Below are 18,617 nucleotides of genomic sequence, written 5' to 3'. Positions count from 1 at the left end.
AATATTATTAACCAAACATCAAACATGACACACATGAGCTCCAGTGGCGCAATAGGTCAGCGCTGTCTTATAAGTGGAACAGTTAAACTTAATGAATAACACAATTATGCACACATGACAGGGTTAGTGGTTCGATTTCAAGTTCGCCTGGCTACAGGTTAAAGTTTCTCTGGCAAAGACACTGACACTGACCCCCAAGATGTCCCTAGTGTCTAATGCTGAGTAGAAACTCACTTTGGACAAAACCATCTACTTGTAAACTTTTACAAAAATGCATCTTCTACTTTGTAAATCTAAGTATTTTTAAAAACCTACAGCAAATAAACTGCAGCGGTGCAAAAGGTCAGCGCCTGGTTCTGATAAGATAGAAGAGCAATTGAACTTGATTAGTGGAACAGTTAAGTGGAACAGTTAAACTTAACCAACAACACAATTATGCACACATGACAGGGTTAGTGGTTTGATTTCAAGTTCGCCCGGCTACAGGTTAAAGTTTCTCTGGCAAAAGACACTGACCCCCAAGATGTGAAAAAACATCTAAAATACAATCTTTTTCTACTAATTTCATCAATGAATATTTTTAACCAAATATCAAATATGACAAGTAAAAAAAACATCTAATACCCAAAGATTTTCTACTACTTTCAACAATGAATATTCTTAACCAAATATCAAATATAACACATGTGAGCTCCAGTGGCGCAATAGGTCAGTGCGCGGTACTTATAAGACAGTAACCTGCACAGCAATGCCGAGGTTGTGAGTTCGAGCCTCACCTGGAGCAGCCTAGTTTTAATACGGGGACCTGAACTCGATTAGTGGAACCGAAGATGTCCCTAGTGTCTAATGCTGAGTTGTAAGTCACTTTGGACAAAACCATCTACTCAAAAACTTTTACAAAAATGCATCTTCTACTTTGTAAACCTAAGTATTTATAAAATCCTACAGCAAATAAACTGCAGCGGTGCAAAAGGTCAGCGCCTGGTTCTGATAAGACAAAAGAGCAATGCCAAGCAAATAAATGAATGTTTACAGTAAAAAAAACATCTAATACACAAAGATTTTCTACTAATTTCATCAATGATTATTCTTAAGCAAATATCAAATAAGACACACGTGAGCTCCAGTGGCACAATAGGTCAGCGCACGGTACTTATAAGACAGTAACCTGCATAGCAATGCCGAGGTTGTGAGTTCGAGCTTCACCTGGAGCAGCCTAGTTTTAATACGGGGACCTGAACTAGATTAGTGGAACAGTTAAACTTAACCAACAATACAATAATGCACACATGACAGGGTTAGTGGTTCGATTTCAAGTTCGCCTGGCTACAGGTTAAACTTTTTCTGGCAAAAGACACTGACCCCCAAGATGTCCCTAGTGTCTAATGCTGAGTTGTAACTCACTTTGGACAAAACCATCTACTTGTAAACTTTTACAAAAATGCATCTTCTACTTTGTAAACCTAAGCATTTTTAAAATCACACAGCAAATAAACTGCAGCTGTGCAAAAGGTCAGCGCCCGGTTCTGATAAGACAGAAGAGCAATGCCAAGCAAATAAATGAATGTTTACAGTTAAAAAAACATCTAATACACAAACTTTTTCTACTAATTTCATCAATGAATATTATTAACCAAACATCAAACATGACACACATGAGCTCCAGTGGCGCAATAGGTCAGCGCTGTCTTATAAGTGGAACAGTTAAACTTAATGAATAACACAATTATGCACACATGACAGGGTTAGTGGTTCGATTTCAAGTTCGCCTGGCTACAGGTTAAAGTTTCTCTGGCAAAGACACTGACACTGACCCCCAAGATGTCCCTAGTGTCTAATGCTGAGTAGAAACTCACTTTGGACAAAACCATCTACTTGTAAACTTTTACAAAAATGCATCTTCTACTTTGTAAATCTAAGTATTTTTAAAAACCTACAGCAAATAAACTGCAGCGGTGCAAAAGGTCAGCGCCTGGTTCTGATAAGATAGAAGAGCAATTGAACTTGATTAGTGGAACAGTTAAGTGGAACAGTTAAACTTAACCAACAACACAATTATGCACACATGACAGGGTTAGTGGTTTGATTTCAAGTTCGCCCGGCTACAGGTTAAAGTTTCTCTGGCAAAAGACACTGACCCCCAAGATGTGAAAAAACATCTAAAATACAATCTTTTTCTACTAATTTCATCAATGAATATTTTTAACCAAATATCAAATATGACAAGTAAAAAAAACATCTAATACCCAAAGATTTTCTACTACTTTCAACAATGAATATTCTTAACCAAATATCAAATATAACACATGTGAGCTCCAGTGGCGCAATAGGTCAGTGCGCGGTACTTATAAGACAGTAACCTGCACAGCAATGCCGAGGTTGTGAGTTCGAGCCTCACCTGGAGCAGCCTAGTTTTAATACGGGGACCTGAACTCGATTAGTGGAACCGAAGATGTCCCTAGTGTCTAATGCTGAGTTGTAAGTCACTTTGGACAAAACCATCTACTCAAAAACTTTTACAAAAATGCATCTTCTACTTTGTAAACCTAAGTATTTATAAAATCCTACAGCAAATAAACTGCAGCGGTGCAAAAGGTCAGCGCCTGGTTCTGATAAGACAAAAGAGCAATGCCAAGCAAATAAATGAATGTTTACAGTAAAAAAAACATCTAATACACAAAGATTTTCTACTAATTTCATCAATGATTATTCTTAAGCAAATATCAAATAAGACACACGTGAGCTCCAGTGGCACAATAGGTCAGCGCACGGTACTTATAAGACAGTAACTTGCATAGCAATGCCGAGGTTGTGAGTTCGAGCCTCACCTGGAGCAGCTTAGTTTTAATACGGGGACCTGAACTAGATTAGTGGAACAGTTAAACTTAACCAACAACACAATAATGCACACATGACAGGGTTAGTGGTTCGATTTCAAGTTCGCCTGGCTACAGGTTAAAGTTTCTCTGGCAAAAGACACTGACCCCCAAGATGTCCCTAGTGTCTAATGCTGAGTTGTAACTCACTTTGGACAAAACCATCTACTTGTAAACTTTTACAAAAATGCATCTTCTACTTTGTAAACCTAAGCATTTTTAAAATCACACAGCAAATAAACTGCAGCTGTGCAAAAGGTCAGCGCCCGGTTCTGATAAGACAGAAGAGCAATGCCAAGCAAATAAATGAATGTTTGTGTTACAGTAAATAAAAATAAATAAAGTAAATAAAACAGTAAATAAAACAGTAAATAAAACATCTAATATACAAACTTTTTCTACTAATTTCATCAATGAATATTCTTAACCAAATATCAAATATCAAATACTAAACCTAAGCATTTATAAAATCCTACAGCAAATAAACTGCAGCTGCGCAAAAGGTCAGCGCGCGGTTCTGATAAGACAGAAGAGCAATGCCAAGCAAATAAATGAATGTTTACAGTAAAAAAATATCTAATACACAAAGATTTTCTACTAATTTCATCAATGAATATTTTTAACCAAATATCAAATATGACACATGTAAAAAAAACATCTAATACACAAAGATTTTCTACTGATTTCATCAATGATTATTCTTAAGCAAATATCAAATATAACACACGTGAGCTCCAGTGGCGCAATAGGTCAGGGCGCGGTACTTATAAGACAGTAACCTGCACAGCAATGCCGAGGTTGTGAGTTCAATCCTCACCTGGAGCATCCTAGTTTTAATACGGGGACCTGAACTCGATTAGTGGAACAGTTAAACTTATATATATATATATATATATATATATAACACAATAATGCACACATGACAGGGTTAGTGGTTCGATTTTAAGTTCGCTTGGCTACAGGTTAAAGTTTCTCTGGCAAAGACACTGACCCCCAAGATGTCCCTAGTGTCTAATGCTGAGTTGTAACTCACTTTGGACAAAACCATCTACTTGTAAACTTTTACAAAAATGCATCTTCTACTTTGTAAACCTAAGTTTTTTTAAAAACCTACAGCAAATAAACTGCAGCGGAGCAAAAGGTCAGCGCCCGGTTCTGATAAGACAGAAGAGCAATGTCAAGCAAATAAATGAATGTTTACAGTAAAAAAAACATCTAATATACAAACTTTTTCTACTAATTTCATCAATGAATATTTTTAACCAATTATCAAATATGACACATGTAAAAAAAACATCTAATACACAAAGATTTTCTACTAATTTCATCAATGATTATTCTTAAGCAAATATCAAATATCACACAGCAAATAAACTGCAGCGGCGCAATAGGTCAATGCACGGTTTTGATAAGACAGAAGAACAATGCCAATTAAATAAATAGTTATTTACAGTAAATAATAATTTGAGAAACGAGCCACTACACAAAGATTTTCTATTAATGCATCTTCTACTTTGTAGAAGAAGAAGATTTGCCGAGGTTGTGAGTTCGAGCCTCACCTGGAGCAGCCTAGTTTTAATACGGGGACCTGAACTCGATTAGTGGAACAGTAGAACAGTTAAACTTAACCAACAACACAATTATGCCCACATGACAGGGTTAGTGGTTCGATTTCAAGTTCGCCTGGCTACAGGTTAAAGTTTCACTTGCAAAGACACTGACCCCTAGATGTCCCTAGGTCAGAAATGATCCACTACACAAAGATTTTCTACTAATTTCATCAATGAATATGTCTTAGCCAAATATCAAATGTGACACACATGTGCTCGAGTAGCGCAATAGGTCAGCGCCTGGTACTTATAAGACAGTAGCTTGCGTAGCAATGCCGAGGTTGCGAGTTCGAGCCTCAACTGGAGCAGTGTAATTTTAATATGGTTCGCTAAACTTAACTAACAGAACAATTATGCACCCATGACAGGGCTAGTGGTTCGATTTCAAGTTCTCCTGGCAACAGGTCAAAGTTTCCGTTTGGTACACAAAATATTTTCTATTATTTCATCACTGAATATGTGTCAGCTATCTTTGATCAGTCACACACATGAGCTCCAGTGGTGCAATAGGTCAGTAGGTACTTTCCCTGTCACAGACAATTAACCACCAAGGTTTCCCCACTGTCTGACACTGAGTTGTAAGTGACTTTTGATAAAAGTGTATGTAAGTGATTAACTAAAATACACATTCTCAATTGTACACATAAGCATAGCTGAAATCCCAGTTAAAGCAAATAATTATATTCACAGTAAATAATTAAAAAAATATACTGCTGCTAAGATTTCTCATTTAACCAATATCTTCCAGCTGACACTCAACACAGCTCTTCTCTGTTTTCAGGGACAAACACAGACATCACATAATAAGAAAAGAATTTACTGTACATGTGAGATGATCCTGCAGCAAACTGAGATAAAGGCTAGTTATGCAATTACCACACAGCAGCGTTAAACCTGCCAACATTCAGTCACTGTGACTCATCACCACCAGAGGCAGCAAACACAGCTCCACTTACAGTTGAGTCATAAGAAGAAAAACCCCTGGTGATAATTCTTTTGTACGAGAGGAATAAACAACAACTCTGATTTCTTCTGGCATCTCCAAAAGTCCTGCAAAGAGAGTGTGTAGACTCAACAATATGAGCCTCTTCATGGGACTGAGGCTTCCAGTCAAACAGACCTTAGAAAACAAAAACAAATCTCTTAGTTGATCCTTTTCAGGCCTTTATTCTTCGAAGTAACAGAGCAGACTCATCACAAACGCTAAACCAGCAGCAGCAGCAGCAGCAGCATCTCCCACTGACGGCTCAGAGTTTCCCTGGAGGGAAATCCTCTTTGTCCGGGCGGTGTGAAGCGGCCGTTTCTTTCAACAGGATATCCCAACAGAAGGTGAGGTCAACTATGAGCAAACTCTGCACAATAGGATCTGGAGCTGGATTTAATGTTTCACAAAGCAGTGGTGATATTCTTTGAAGATTTCACCTCCTCCCTAAGTCAAGTCTTTGTGAGTTAATTAAACATTGGACAGCTTGGGGTCAGGTTTCATTTGAAAATGAAAAGACTATTATTATTATTATTGTTATGGTAATTATTATTATTATTATTATACGTTATCTTGATCTGATGATGGATGAATAATTTATCAGTGTAAAAAAGGACTGGATGGTAGCAGCTTAGCAGACACAAATCAAACTTGTGTTGAAGAAAAAGTTCGAATAAATGTTGGAAAATGTTTTAATGTTTGAACCGGTTTATTCTTCATTTTTCCTTCAGTATTTTTATGTCAACATTTAAAAAAACCTTTTCTGCTGTCATTTCTAATTCACTTCACTCAAGTCTGTTTAGCCACTGGTCTCCAACTTAATCTTGACTTTCACTGTAAGTTATTTTTTAAACTTTCCCCGGCATTTTCACTTTGATACTTCATTCACTGGAATTTTTGTCAATTGAAATTTTCATCCATTCGCGTTCCTTTAAACGGACACTTCACCTTCTTCTTATTATCCGGCCTTCACCTCTGAACAACAACTAAAACATTTCCCGCTCTTTTAACTTCCACAAACTGCCAGTCACACTTCACACTTTCAGTCCTGGCCAGTTTTTTTTTACCTATGATTCCTCTGACATAATTTTTTAAAGTGACCAAACTTCACCTAATCTTTACCTTTAATCAATTTCTGCGCTTTCTGACTGATATGTCAATGTCACTAACACTATTTCAGCTTTGCGCAGACATGGTTCTTTGCCACTTGTCACAGCTGTTTTAGTATTTTGCGTAAATGTTGTTTCAAGTAATTTTATTGTTTTAATGTAAATATCTGGGAAGTGTTCGAGCATATGAACCTGAGTTATTTTTTATTTCTCTCTTGAACAGGTTTGGCAGAACATCCGTAGAAGTTGAGCTGTTGGCTGCCCTTCCATGTCTTCTGTTGTTGTTTTCTGCAGGCCTCAATGGGATGGGTAGTTTGTGAAATGACAGGACATGCCAACAAATTGCATCACTTCTGGCTCAGCGGCCAAGGACAATGCCATGCCATATGCCAATCGGGGGGGTTCTGGGTAGAGGGATGAATAGGTCTCATTTCCATGTGCTCCCTTCGAAGCCTGACCTCCTCCTCCCCCCCCCACACACACACACGCTCCCACCCCTCTGACACCGCCCTACTCCAAACTCTCTGTTACACCCAGAAAGGCCTGTGGAGAGGCTTCCCTTGGCCAGTGGTGTGACACAGACATACGAGCTGACACATCAGCCATTAGCCAAAACAAAACATCCAGAGATTCATTTCAACTCATTGGCCTGGCCGAGGAGCACCTCTGTCCATGTTGATCTCCCCTCCCTCAGCCTGCAGTCAACAGAGTCACCAGTGCCACACTAGTGTACTCTGTGACTTTTACCAGACAACTTTAATTAGTTTTCCCTCAGTCAGTTTTAACAACTGTGTTCAGTTCCGGTTCATAAATGTTCATGTACAGATATTTTCTCAAAGATAACTTAATTCTTACCTCTTTCTTCGTGTCCTCTTTGCATCAGCTTTTTTACTTTGTAACTACTTTATATTTACTTCCTACTTTGTGTGTGTTTCTGTATATTTTGCCTGATTTTGGTGCCTTTTTGTCTGGTTTGTATTAATTCTACTTTCAAGTGACTATTTCAAATTTCAAATTGTAAATTTTTTGTATTTTATGTCAACTTGAGTCTTCTCTCAATATATCTACTCTGTGTCTTTTTAATTATCACGTCTCTAATTTGTATCCACTGTGTACACTTTACTTTATGTATATTTAGTGCCTATTTCTAATTTGTTTTATTTTCCATTCAGCACTACTACGCACCAATTTTCTGTTTGTTTGCTTTTGTTGTGTTTACTTACTGTATCTACATGTAGTTACTAATTTGTATTAATTTTGATTTGACTTTTTACTTTGTACTATTATATACTACTATTTTGTATATACATTCTAAATTCTTAACTTTCCAGCTCTTACTTTGTCTAAAAACTGAAACAATCACAAATAATCTTTAACATGCAATATGTGCTTTGGATTTGGCTGTACGCAAAGGGCTTTATTTCAAAATTGAATACCTTAATATCTACCTTAATATCTTTCTGCTCCAGATAATTAAAGGTACATATTCTGTAGGACAAAATCACTTTTTGAAAACTTAAATTTGTCTATTTTCTGTGCCTGAAGGGACCAGAGACTTAAATAGTGGAGGGTAATTCGAGCAGGGAGTGAGGAGCAGTGATTTAGGAGCTGTTTTTGCATTGACATGATACAAATGAGGATTGTACTAAAAGGTCAAGCAGCCTGCACCATCACCATATCGTGCTAATTGGGACAATATGTGTGTGATAAATCACCGAGGTCTGGCACTGGATCCTCTAATCGCTTCATGTTAAAAAAAGTATCATTACAGTCACTACTTTTGTTTAAAGTGTTGTCATTGTTTAAGGAGTTGAAGTTTTGTTCCTGGCCATATGTTTTTAAAGAGCATATGTTCTGGGCTGCTGCTGCTGCTGCTGAGGGAGGGAGGAAACTGTGAAAGGGTTTTAACCTTCTACATGGGGGAAGTTGTGCGGTTAATACTCCAGCCACCTCTTCACTGGGCCGGTGCCAAGTGTTCCTCCAGACTGAGCTTTATGAGGGGGGAGGACAAGACCCCACAGATGCTTTCTCTCAGCCCCCTCTATCGTGCAGCCAGATGCCGAGAGGATAAACTCTGGTAGCTTCAGGACCACAACATCAAGGTTGTGTCCAAAAGTGGAGCCTGCGATATTAGTCACAGAGAAGGTGTGATGTATGATGCCAGTTTGTGTTCTGGCTCAGCAACATGTGAAATCACAAGACAATACGACTCAAGTCAAAACTAATGAGCACTATAATAACAAAACAATACAACGTAACATGGGGTAATTATGATTGACTATGATGGAGAAAGCATCAAAATGTGTGATTACACTTGCTAAAAACAAATTACTAAAATAGAAAATTGAGCATTGCTGTAAACATTTTATGAAATTACAACAGTTACTTGAATGAATAAAACTCATAGTAAAACATCAATATCAAGATGCACTTAATCCTGCATTTTTAAACCGACTGCTCAGCAACATCCAAAGGAACCTATCAAAACATAACCTATAATAGTGTTACATTAAAACCTAGTTTGTAATAACTACCTTTTTTTTTGCACAGGCCAAAACTGGCTCATCCAGGATGGTCTCTTTACAGATGTAACATTTTATTTATCGGTTACAGTCACAATCACAAAGTTAGAAAAATAATTCTGTCTATTTTATTTGTAATTTATTTTTATGTTGAAGAGGCCGTGTATAGCTGTGCCTGTTGAACCTATGCAGCCACATGTGTGGACTAAGTGTAATAAAGAAAGCTCAAATATAGATTCGATATAGTCTCCAAAATGGCCACTTAGTGTCCCGATGATACTTTTGGTGCTTAGAACAATGAAATACCATATGTGTTGATATTATTCCTTAAAACTAGATACATTACTCACAAAACAATGTTTAATTTGTGAAACAAGGCTAAAATTTTTCAATATCACTGTTTGTTCTGAGGTCTCTGTGCGCTCACAGCAGGTACTGATCAAACAAGCCAGTGAGTAAGGAATACACATTTTGCTGTGTATTCCTCTTTATTAATCATACAAACCTAATCTAATCCTAATTTTAGTATCTTAAAAGCATCAATGAAAGTCAGAGGGCCTGAAGTTTGTACCAAAACAAAACTAGTAAAATAAAAGTGAACTGGTGGTGTAACTGGAAGCTGATGGACATTTGTTAAATTCATGACTTAATAAACACAATTTTAGATGAGTGTTTGGCTCCTGTTAGTGAACCGGTAAGAATATTTTAGCTTATAAAATTCCTGATGCTGTTGAGTTTAAAGATGTTAGGGTGTAATAAATCAAAACAGAACTGAACATTTTAAACATTTCCAGCCTTTTTCAATGTAATAATATTGTATTAAATCCACAAAAATAAAAAATGTTGTAGATTAATATATTTACATTTCGGCAGCTAAGAACTTAAAGACATGTGACATGTTTGAAAAGAAAAAATTGAAACAATAATGTTAATTAATCTAGCATTAGATAATATTAGTGTGCATGCTTTAGTTAATATCATGCATTATTAAGCTAATGTGGTTTTTATGTGCAGTTATTAAAGAAGAAGTCATTTGTATGATATGGAAATAGGTCTTATGGGTAGATTAAAAAGAGAAGGAACATGTCTCATTAATTCTGTTTCTTGTGGATTTGCTTGGACTTTTTGGAGCTGAATTTGATGAGAACAAATGCTTTAAGCACTGAGTTGAAAATGTACAGATGTCTTTAAATGGACGTGCTTAATTCCAGAGGCCTATTGGAGGACAGGTCCCGGACCAGGCTGTGGTAACCGTTGTAAAACCTGAGTTTGGATGAGTCACTGCGCACGTGTCACTCTTCTCATCCAAGCTGTTTTCCAGCAGCCTTGCACCTGCATGTGATGATCATTAAATTCTGCTCCTTCTACATGAACAAACTGAGTCAACTGGAAGTTTCCAGCTTTGCTAATGAGCTGATTACAGACGTCTGCGGTTTCTGTGTCCCGGTCGCTGCAACAAAATGAAAAGACAAAGGGAAAAACTCTGAATATAAACATGAAATGCAGGTTAGTGAGTATAAAGAGGGTGTTGCAATTAAAGTGTTGCTTCCTTTTGCTTTATGTGAACGTTTGTCCCCTTTGGCTCCGAGTCTGCCTCAGTGTAAAACTGACAAGAGAAGAATCAGAAAAGCTGTCTCACGAGCGGAGAAACGACACACAAATGCGGGAGCCCATCATAATTACACATGGAGATTTATTCTACCAATCTTACATAATCTGTTTCTCTCTTGTTTTTTTTTTTGCTTTTTACAGATAACTGTGGGGGGAGGGAGGTAGAGGAGGAGACTTGGGGAGGCTGGTGGGTGGGGGGGGGGAGGAGGACCTGTGGATGATTAGCTTCTTTTTGTCCTCTGTTTTTTCTCTGCTTTATTTTCCCTGAGAAGATTAAATATTTCTGCTTGAGAAAATCTTTTTAAACTGCCAGTGACTGCTGTCCTGGCCCCCTCTGTCACTGCCTGAGCTCACAGGGTCCCCCTCCAAAAAACCCACAGTTCTCCCTCATTTTGTCATTCCAAAATGTGGTGAAAAAATGTAATCTTCTAACAAAGAATAGAAAAGGGGAGGCTATAGAGGAATTTTTTTTTTTTTCTGCAAGTGGCCTCTTTATTGGGTGGGGGATGGGCAGCAGAGGGCTCCTTCACAGTATCCACACACAACAGGGTCCAATCTGTCAAATAATTAGCCAGTGTGGGAGGACAAAGGTTTTTATTTGCCCGAATTTCATACATCACTGCTTGAATACATCATCACTGTATTGTGACGGGTCATGGGAACGTCAGCTCAGAGACAGACAAACCTAATCATGAAAAGGCCCAAAGTGAATAAAGAATGTATACGTACAATACGTGCAATAAGCATTGTATGTCAATCAGACATAGACGTGATTTCAGCATATTTTGGCCCAAAAAAAAAAAAAAAATGCACAAAACAAGTTAGTAGCAGTACAGCGAATAGAATTTTTCTACCTGAGCAAAAAGCAATTAATTGATTGGTTACTTAAAACCTTTGTTTTAGGAGAAGCTCTCTTTTACTGATGGCACAAAAATAATGTTTAGTAAAATGTTTGTCGAGTAGTTGCGCAGAAACCTTTTTTAATATTACAATATTAATATATGAAGCTGTGCCAGATTGTGTGAAAACTATTGTTAAAGGAAAAGTGTTTCAACATCCCTACATTTATTTTTATTCAATATATGGAGAATTACATGTAAATATTTAAAGTGTTGAAAATTACTCAGATAAAGTTATGTTTGCTTAGTTTGTTTTGAAAACGTAGAAATATGCAACAACGTACCACTGTGTGATAAAAAAAACAACAATAAAGCGGCAACTAATAGCTAATAATAACTATAACTATAACAAAATAATGACAATCAAAAATGTTATTTTATTTTTCATTAAATTCACAATTCAATCCATAGTATATTAAATTAAACATACTTACCCAAAAGCTCAGTAAGAAAAAAAAAAAAACAGTGCACTTATGGATATGTAATATTTTATTTATTAATACATGAACAAATCTGCCATCGACGTGTTTTGAGTGGCAGCTTCGTTAATGCACTGAACCCGTTCAGAAACAAAACATGCTGAATTCACAAGGCTTTAAAACACAAAGCAATTCACTGCAATTAAAAGTAAGATGAACACTCGCAGAAATTTGTTTTATAAACTTAAACTCGGATTTACATTTTCGTGTCTGTCAACTCCTCTGTTAACTGAGCATAAAAATGAATCCAAAATGTGATAAAGTGATGCTTTAAAATGACCACTAGAATTTAAAAATCACATCAAGCTTGAACGAGGATATGTCATTAAGATGTAAATGTACAAAGTTGTTCGTGTGCAGGAATCTTTTGATAAAACCACACATGCTTGGTGCTACTTTCAAGAGTGCAAAATTCCAAGTAAACCAAGTTTTCTGATGGCACAAAGTAACTGAAGTCAGAATTTAACACGAACAGCCTGTGGCACTGTCTAAAGAGTTGCTTGATGAAGAGTTGATAAGCTGAGTTAGCTTGACTTAACAATAGCAGTAAGAGGCTTTTACACAGGCAGGCGTTGGATGGAGACTACGTGTGAAGTATTTAATGCAGCATACAGAGCGACGCTGCTTCATCCTTATCTGAGATGGAATTTAAGGTTTTCCCTTTGTTCCTTTGGAAAACTTTACTTCTGTGTTCAGAAATCAGAAAAGTCATCAGGAGCTTGTTGTTGTCTGCTTCTATAAAGTAACTGTTCTTTTCACCTCTGATTTTCTGGGCGAGGGGGTTCCTCCTCCGTACGGCCGTTGTTTGGCATGATTGCACCAGTCCATCACACGTTTTCTCTGAAGGATTAGATTGATCCACTGACTGAAGATGGTGTCTGTACTGTACTGAGTAACACGGGACCCAGGAGGGGGTGTGTGTGGTCCTAAAGCTGTTTTTCCCCTTTTTTCTTTTTCTAAGAATTGAGCTTGAAAAGTGGGCATCAGTCTTTGGAATTTTTCGTATTGTTAAGTGGGCTTCAGTGATCAGTGCACAGAGAAATGAAGCATCAACAAATGCATAACATGGACACAAAGTTGTGTTTTATAGCTACAGCAGGCTTGTGATTGTGAAAACCGATGCATCATAACTTTGATTTGGCATTATATTTAATCAAATGATGAATTTGATATGCATCCATATCATCAATTTACAGAAGGTGAAAATATTATTTAGATTAATACAAAAGATAATAGGATAAGCTGTATTAGGATATTTCAGCCAAATATCTGCAGGACTATGGAAGACTCTCTATATTTTTTATTTTTTTATTTCAATATTATACCAACTCATTTGAAAAAAATGTGTTAAAAGGCATCAGAAGGTCTGATTTTTGATGCTAATGCTACATAGTCAAATTTCAATAAAATTACATGACAAACAGCCTATTTCCCAATAATCTGCAGGTGATGCAGTATGTATTTGATCTTTCTCATGACGGTATTTTGGATGTGTTTGAATTTTTTGGCCTGCGAGGCCTCTTTCAGTGGACTTAGTCTTTTAGATTTTGCTTTCTCTTTCTTATTGCCAGTGAGCAGACAAGGACATTTTTCACCGGAGGTTGATATTTTGGGAGATGTCAGCCTGAAAACAGTGACACGGTAATAGTTGAATAGTTTGGATTTATGACTAATTCAACAACAGCAAAGGTGGCGTGGAAATTTCCAGCTTATCCTCTCGTGATATTAGGTTTGCATTGTTTTTGTTCATTCATTCACAATTTGTTTTCTGTTTTTTTCGGGAACATAATGGATCTAATTAAGACAAACGCCAGCATGAAATGAAAAAGCTAAACACGCTCCCAACTGTCACATGTGACTAGGTGACATTCTCGAATCTCGTCTTGGACTGAACGCTGTGCTTTCTCCCTCGCTCTCTCTCTCTCTCTCTCTCTCTCTCTCTCTCCTGTCTGTGATTTATACACACAACATGTTGCACAATAGGAGCCTTGTTTGCTAAATGGGATAGCCTTAATGGAGACTTATATTTCCAGGATTATATCTGTATTCAGTTGCAAATGATTTGGAGGGGGGGTCGTTTCAATACTCTTCCTCTGTCTATGAATAATAGTATCATTTGAATTAAGTGGACACCTGGTGCAGTGGGTAAGGCTCTGAGGCGCGCTGTTGACCCGCTACCACTGCCAACTTCCCTTTTTCCCAGCCTGTCCTTATCCATCCCTCCAAGCCTCCAATTTCATTCTCCCTCCACAAAATGCCACACACTTGTAACTTTAGTCTCCCCTCGGCAAAAACTTGCTCTCTCCTAAAAAAGCAAAGGGTTAGCGGGGGGAAAAAAGAAAAAAACTTTAAGAAGGAGGGAGGCGGGGGAGGAAGAGAGAGAAATTCTTATCACTCTCCTCTTAGATTTGAGCAAAGTCATTTGAAAGCGCGGTGTAATGTTTCCGGGAAAACTTCCAATTAAATACTGTAAAAAGATAAAATAACAGGACCCTGGACCTGCCTTTTGCTGGTATTAAAGCCCCCTTTTGTTGATTTATTGTACATTAGCCACTGAGCCATGCAAGGACGGGGACATTTCAGAAGGGATTCTATTTGTATGCATCCTGCGTCTACTCCCCACACAATCAGGCCTGTATTGCGTTTTGCAAATTTATACCAGGATGTAGGTTTAGAGTGTCCCACCCCCCAACACCCCCCCCCCTCCCCTCCTTCTCCTGAAAGAAAAAGAAAGTTTTTCAAGTAAGTGTCTGCTTTCATGAGCACAAGTGATTGAGGCTGACAAACAAAGCTTTGTTTCTAAACTCACAGATGTACAGCCCTGCTGTAGTTTTGTCCTCTGCCCCTGAGACGCATTCATAGATTTCTATTAAGGCACAACATTGGATTGTTTGAAAATACTTTTAGAGTGGATATCCAATAATAACCCAACGCTTTCCCAGGGCTGTATTTTTTCACCCAAGAGAAGAAACCGAAGTTGTTGTTTTTTTTTTTTAAACCTAGATATCAGCTAAAAAGGAAGTAGCCCACTTTTTTTTAAATGATTCTTTCCTCCTGGATTTTCTTTGAAAAGCATCCTGGGAAACTAATGAGACTCTGAGCTGTTAAAATCCTACGTTTAGTTTTAAATAATTGACATACATAAGTATATTATCCAGTATTTCCCCCAAAAAAGATTGCTGACAAATAACAATGATGGAATCTGTGTTGCAGAACAGGGCTAAACAGCAAACAGAGACAAATCCATAAAATCTTTCTTATCTCATTAACAGCAGAGCAGTTAAAGTACATTTTATTTCTCATGCTTTTGTACTTTTACTCAAGTAGGTTTAGATTAAAGACTTCTACGTGTGAATTTGTACATGAATCTTAAGTACAGTTTTAAGGTCTGGTACTTCACTGCATGTTACTTTTACTCCATTGTGTTTCTTTGACAGCTACTAATATACGACCGTACGTCTGTTAGGGATAAACCAGCTTTGCAAAAAGTGGTGAAAATCAGCTCCACCTTCGCCTGGTGCTGTTAAATTCCACATAGTCTCTGTGGTACATGTACGTAATTTTCTTAGCAAAGTACTCGTACTCATGTAGTTAAAGTTCATTTGAGAGCACTTACTTGATATTTTTACTTAACATTCATTCATTACATTAATTTGTATTTGGTTGCACTTTGTCTCAACGCGTCGACTCATCAATTATACAGTTTGCACAGAAATCAGCCAATTACATTTCTATTAGCTTGATGCTGCTATTGAGATCATTTTAACTTTATTCACGTGTGACCAGGTGATGCCTCAATGTACCCACACACACACACACACACTGACTTATATTCATTTCCTGGAAAGTAAGTCTCCATGGTAAAATTGAATTATTTACTGTATGTTACAGAGACTTGCTCTTATTCCCACAGTGTGACTGAGCGATGCCCCAACAATGTGAACAAACACAGAAAGAGTAGGACAGTCATGTTAGATGACAGAGGAGCAATTATCCCTCTAACTCTCTTGTCGATACAGTTATGTCTTATGGTCGATGGACACGTTATCCCTGATCGATACTTAGACCCTTCATAACACATCTGAGTGTGATATCCTGCACGACAGCCCCTGATCCCATTTAGCTATGATTGCAGGCGTTGCTGTGAATCTGTTTGGCTAGTTATGGATTAGCTACTTTGGCCCTGAAGTGGCTGCAGTTGATGATGTGATTAAATCAATGATCATCTCTCCAAAGGCTCTTTGATTCGTTCTCGTTTGGCTGCGCAGCAGAACAGAGCCGTGTGTCTCAGCCGCTGTGGGACAAATTACACAGGTTTTACTCCAAAGGCATGACATGTTCACTGTCCTAATACACCCATCAGATACACAGGGTCCATAGACTGTGTGCAGAAGTGGTACGTAAACTAAATGCACTTGTAAAAGTACCACTTCAAATCTTTTACTCAAATCAAAGTACTAAACAGACAATGTGCAATTTACTTAAAGCATTCGACTTAGAATTATTTTGAACAATACTGATTGTGATAATTATGGCAAAACAAATAGAATAATTTATAAAAATAAGCGTCAACCGCTTGGTAAAGGTGGAGCTGATTTGAACCATTTTATGTGGTGACAGGTGGTTAACCCATAATGATACATCAGCAGTTATTGGTTCAGAGTATATTAATATGAAAAACCACCAGGTGGTATTGTTTGGAGGATTTTCAGGATTTTGGAAGATTGCATTGTTTTTGTAGTTCCATGATTATATTATATGATTATTCAGGTCTTTTCTTATTTTGTATGATTGAGAATTATGCAGAAAGTGTTTTGTTTCTTTGCATTGCATTCATTTTCCTGACTGGGGATACAGTAGAACAGATACAGTGGTAACAGTGGTGAAACTTTTAATTTCCTCCCTAGACCAGTGAGATCTAATGCAGCTCTGCCTCAGTTGTGTCTAGACCACAGGAAATGCAAAACTGCATTTGTTTACAACCAGCAATGTGGCTCAAAGCTGCTGGTAGTTTAAACGTGCAGGCAGCCAGCAGTGATAGCACGGAGCACAGCAGCACACAAGCTGCAGGCAGCCAGCGAAGCTGAGCCCAGGATGTGCTGTAAAACTGTTGTAAAGCCGATTGGACCTTCTTTTCTTTTCTTTTTTTCACTGTTTGCATCAGATGACATTTGGTTTTCTCTTTCGCCGTTCCCCCTTCTGTCCCCTCCCCTTGTTTGTCCTGTTGTAAATGATCTGTTTGACGCACATGCTGCCATTTTGTGGCATAGTCTGCTGTGGTGTGGGCAGGTAGAAACAGAAGCATTTATAGGTTTTAAATGAGATCATAGTTAACGAGAAAATCTGTTGCTTGCTTTGTGTGTTCCTCCTCTTCTCATTTTTCACCAGCCCAGTGAAAAAGTTTCAATAAGCCTCACAGCATCACAGCATTTCCAGTTTCTTCTCCTCAGGTCCAGACATAACACAAATAACCCGGATAAGAGGCTTCTCCCCTTTTTTGCCCGTCTGTCCATCGATAATCCGTCAGCAGAAGGTCATAAATGACTCATGATCGTCTGACTGCAAAACATATTCCCAACATCTGACCTGTCATTAGAGGTTAATCAAATAAACCACTCTGCCCTACGGAGCATGACTTTGCAATTACCTAGAACTTGCTCCTCCTGTACTGCTTTTTAATGCATCATTAATATGTGTGTACATGGGTTGACAGCTGAGGGTAACTGCAACTCTAAAAAAAAAGCACGGCTTGACTTGCCTGCTTCCACGCATTTGCTCTGAAAATGCACCAAAATCTGATCCTTCAATAAAAGAAACATGAACATCTGGAGGTTTTAGCCGATGAAAGCTACAAATCTTCCCAATTATTCAGAAACAACACTTCACGTCAGCATCTGCTGAAGGGACGCTGTAGCATGCAGGGCCACATCAAGAAGAAATGTTAAGACAAAAGATGATGCGAGGGATGGAGGGCAGCTGGGAAGTAATTTACGTCTGCTGCTTTCCGTTCCTGCTTCTGAGTTTGTTTGCATGGCAGTGAGATCACACACGATGTTGAAATATATGACACAAATGAAGCATTTGTTTGTAGTTTTTCAGCCGAAGTTGATGACAGAATTATGGAAACACATGACAAGATTGTAAATCCCCAAAATGTGGACACTGGAAAAATATTTCAATCAGGTTTATTTAAATTTCGAAATATTCCGTCCATTAATTTGATGTAATGAATGTGTACGTTACACCGATTTCTGTCACCTCAATTTAAATCGCTGCAATTATATTATTATTGTCCGCAGATTATAGTTTCGATCTAACAAGTTCTTCCTGTTTCACATTGTTTTTAAGGCTCCAGAAATGATCAGGTGGTAACTGTGGTTTTTATACCTTAAGCTTCTCTGCACTAAAGGGGATTGATTAGCCACAATTTTTTAACCTACTCGCTCATCCACAAGTACCTTTCCAGCGCCTGCAACATCTGCCATGAGGCTAGCTGTCCACAGTGCCCTCTACAAATAGAATAAAACGA

The 18,617-nt window shown here is 37.9% G+C and overlaps 4 non-coding genes across 4 annotated transcripts; all 4 read left to right on the top strand.

Annotated features, from left to right (window-relative positions):
• The first annotated feature begins 690 nt into the window (after positions 1-690).
• Positions 691-784, top strand: trnai-uau (transfer RNA isoleucine (anticodon UAU)). Its single transcript has 2 exons — positions 691-728; positions 749-784. It is a non-coding gene; the product is annotated as a tRNA-Ile (tRNA).
• Positions 785-2,312: 1,528 nt separating this feature from the next.
• On the top strand, positions 2,313-2,406 carry trnai-uau (transfer RNA isoleucine (anticodon UAU)). Its single transcript has 2 exons — positions 2,313-2,350; positions 2,371-2,406. It is a non-coding gene; the product is annotated as a tRNA-Ile (tRNA).
• A 336-nt stretch (positions 2,407-2,742) lies between these two features.
• On the top strand, positions 2,743-2,836 carry trnai-uau (transfer RNA isoleucine (anticodon UAU)). Its single transcript has 2 exons — positions 2,743-2,780; positions 2,801-2,836. It is a non-coding gene; the product is annotated as a tRNA-Ile (tRNA).
• Positions 2,837-3,607: 771 nt separating this feature from the next.
• trnai-uau (transfer RNA isoleucine (anticodon UAU)) lies at positions 3,608-3,701 on the top strand. The gene is made up of 2 exons: positions 3,608-3,645; positions 3,666-3,701. It is a non-coding gene; the product is annotated as a tRNA-Ile (tRNA).
• Positions 3,702-18,617: the final 14,916 nt, after the last annotated feature.

This window comes from Channa argus, chromosome 1 (genome assembly GCF_033026475.1).
Source record: "Channa argus isolate prfri chromosome 1, Channa argus male v1.0, whole genome shotgun sequence".
Lineage (NCBI taxonomy): Eukaryota > Metazoa > Chordata > Actinopteri > Anabantiformes > Channidae > Channa > Channa argus.
This window is presented reverse-complemented; position numbering and strand designations above follow the sequence as displayed.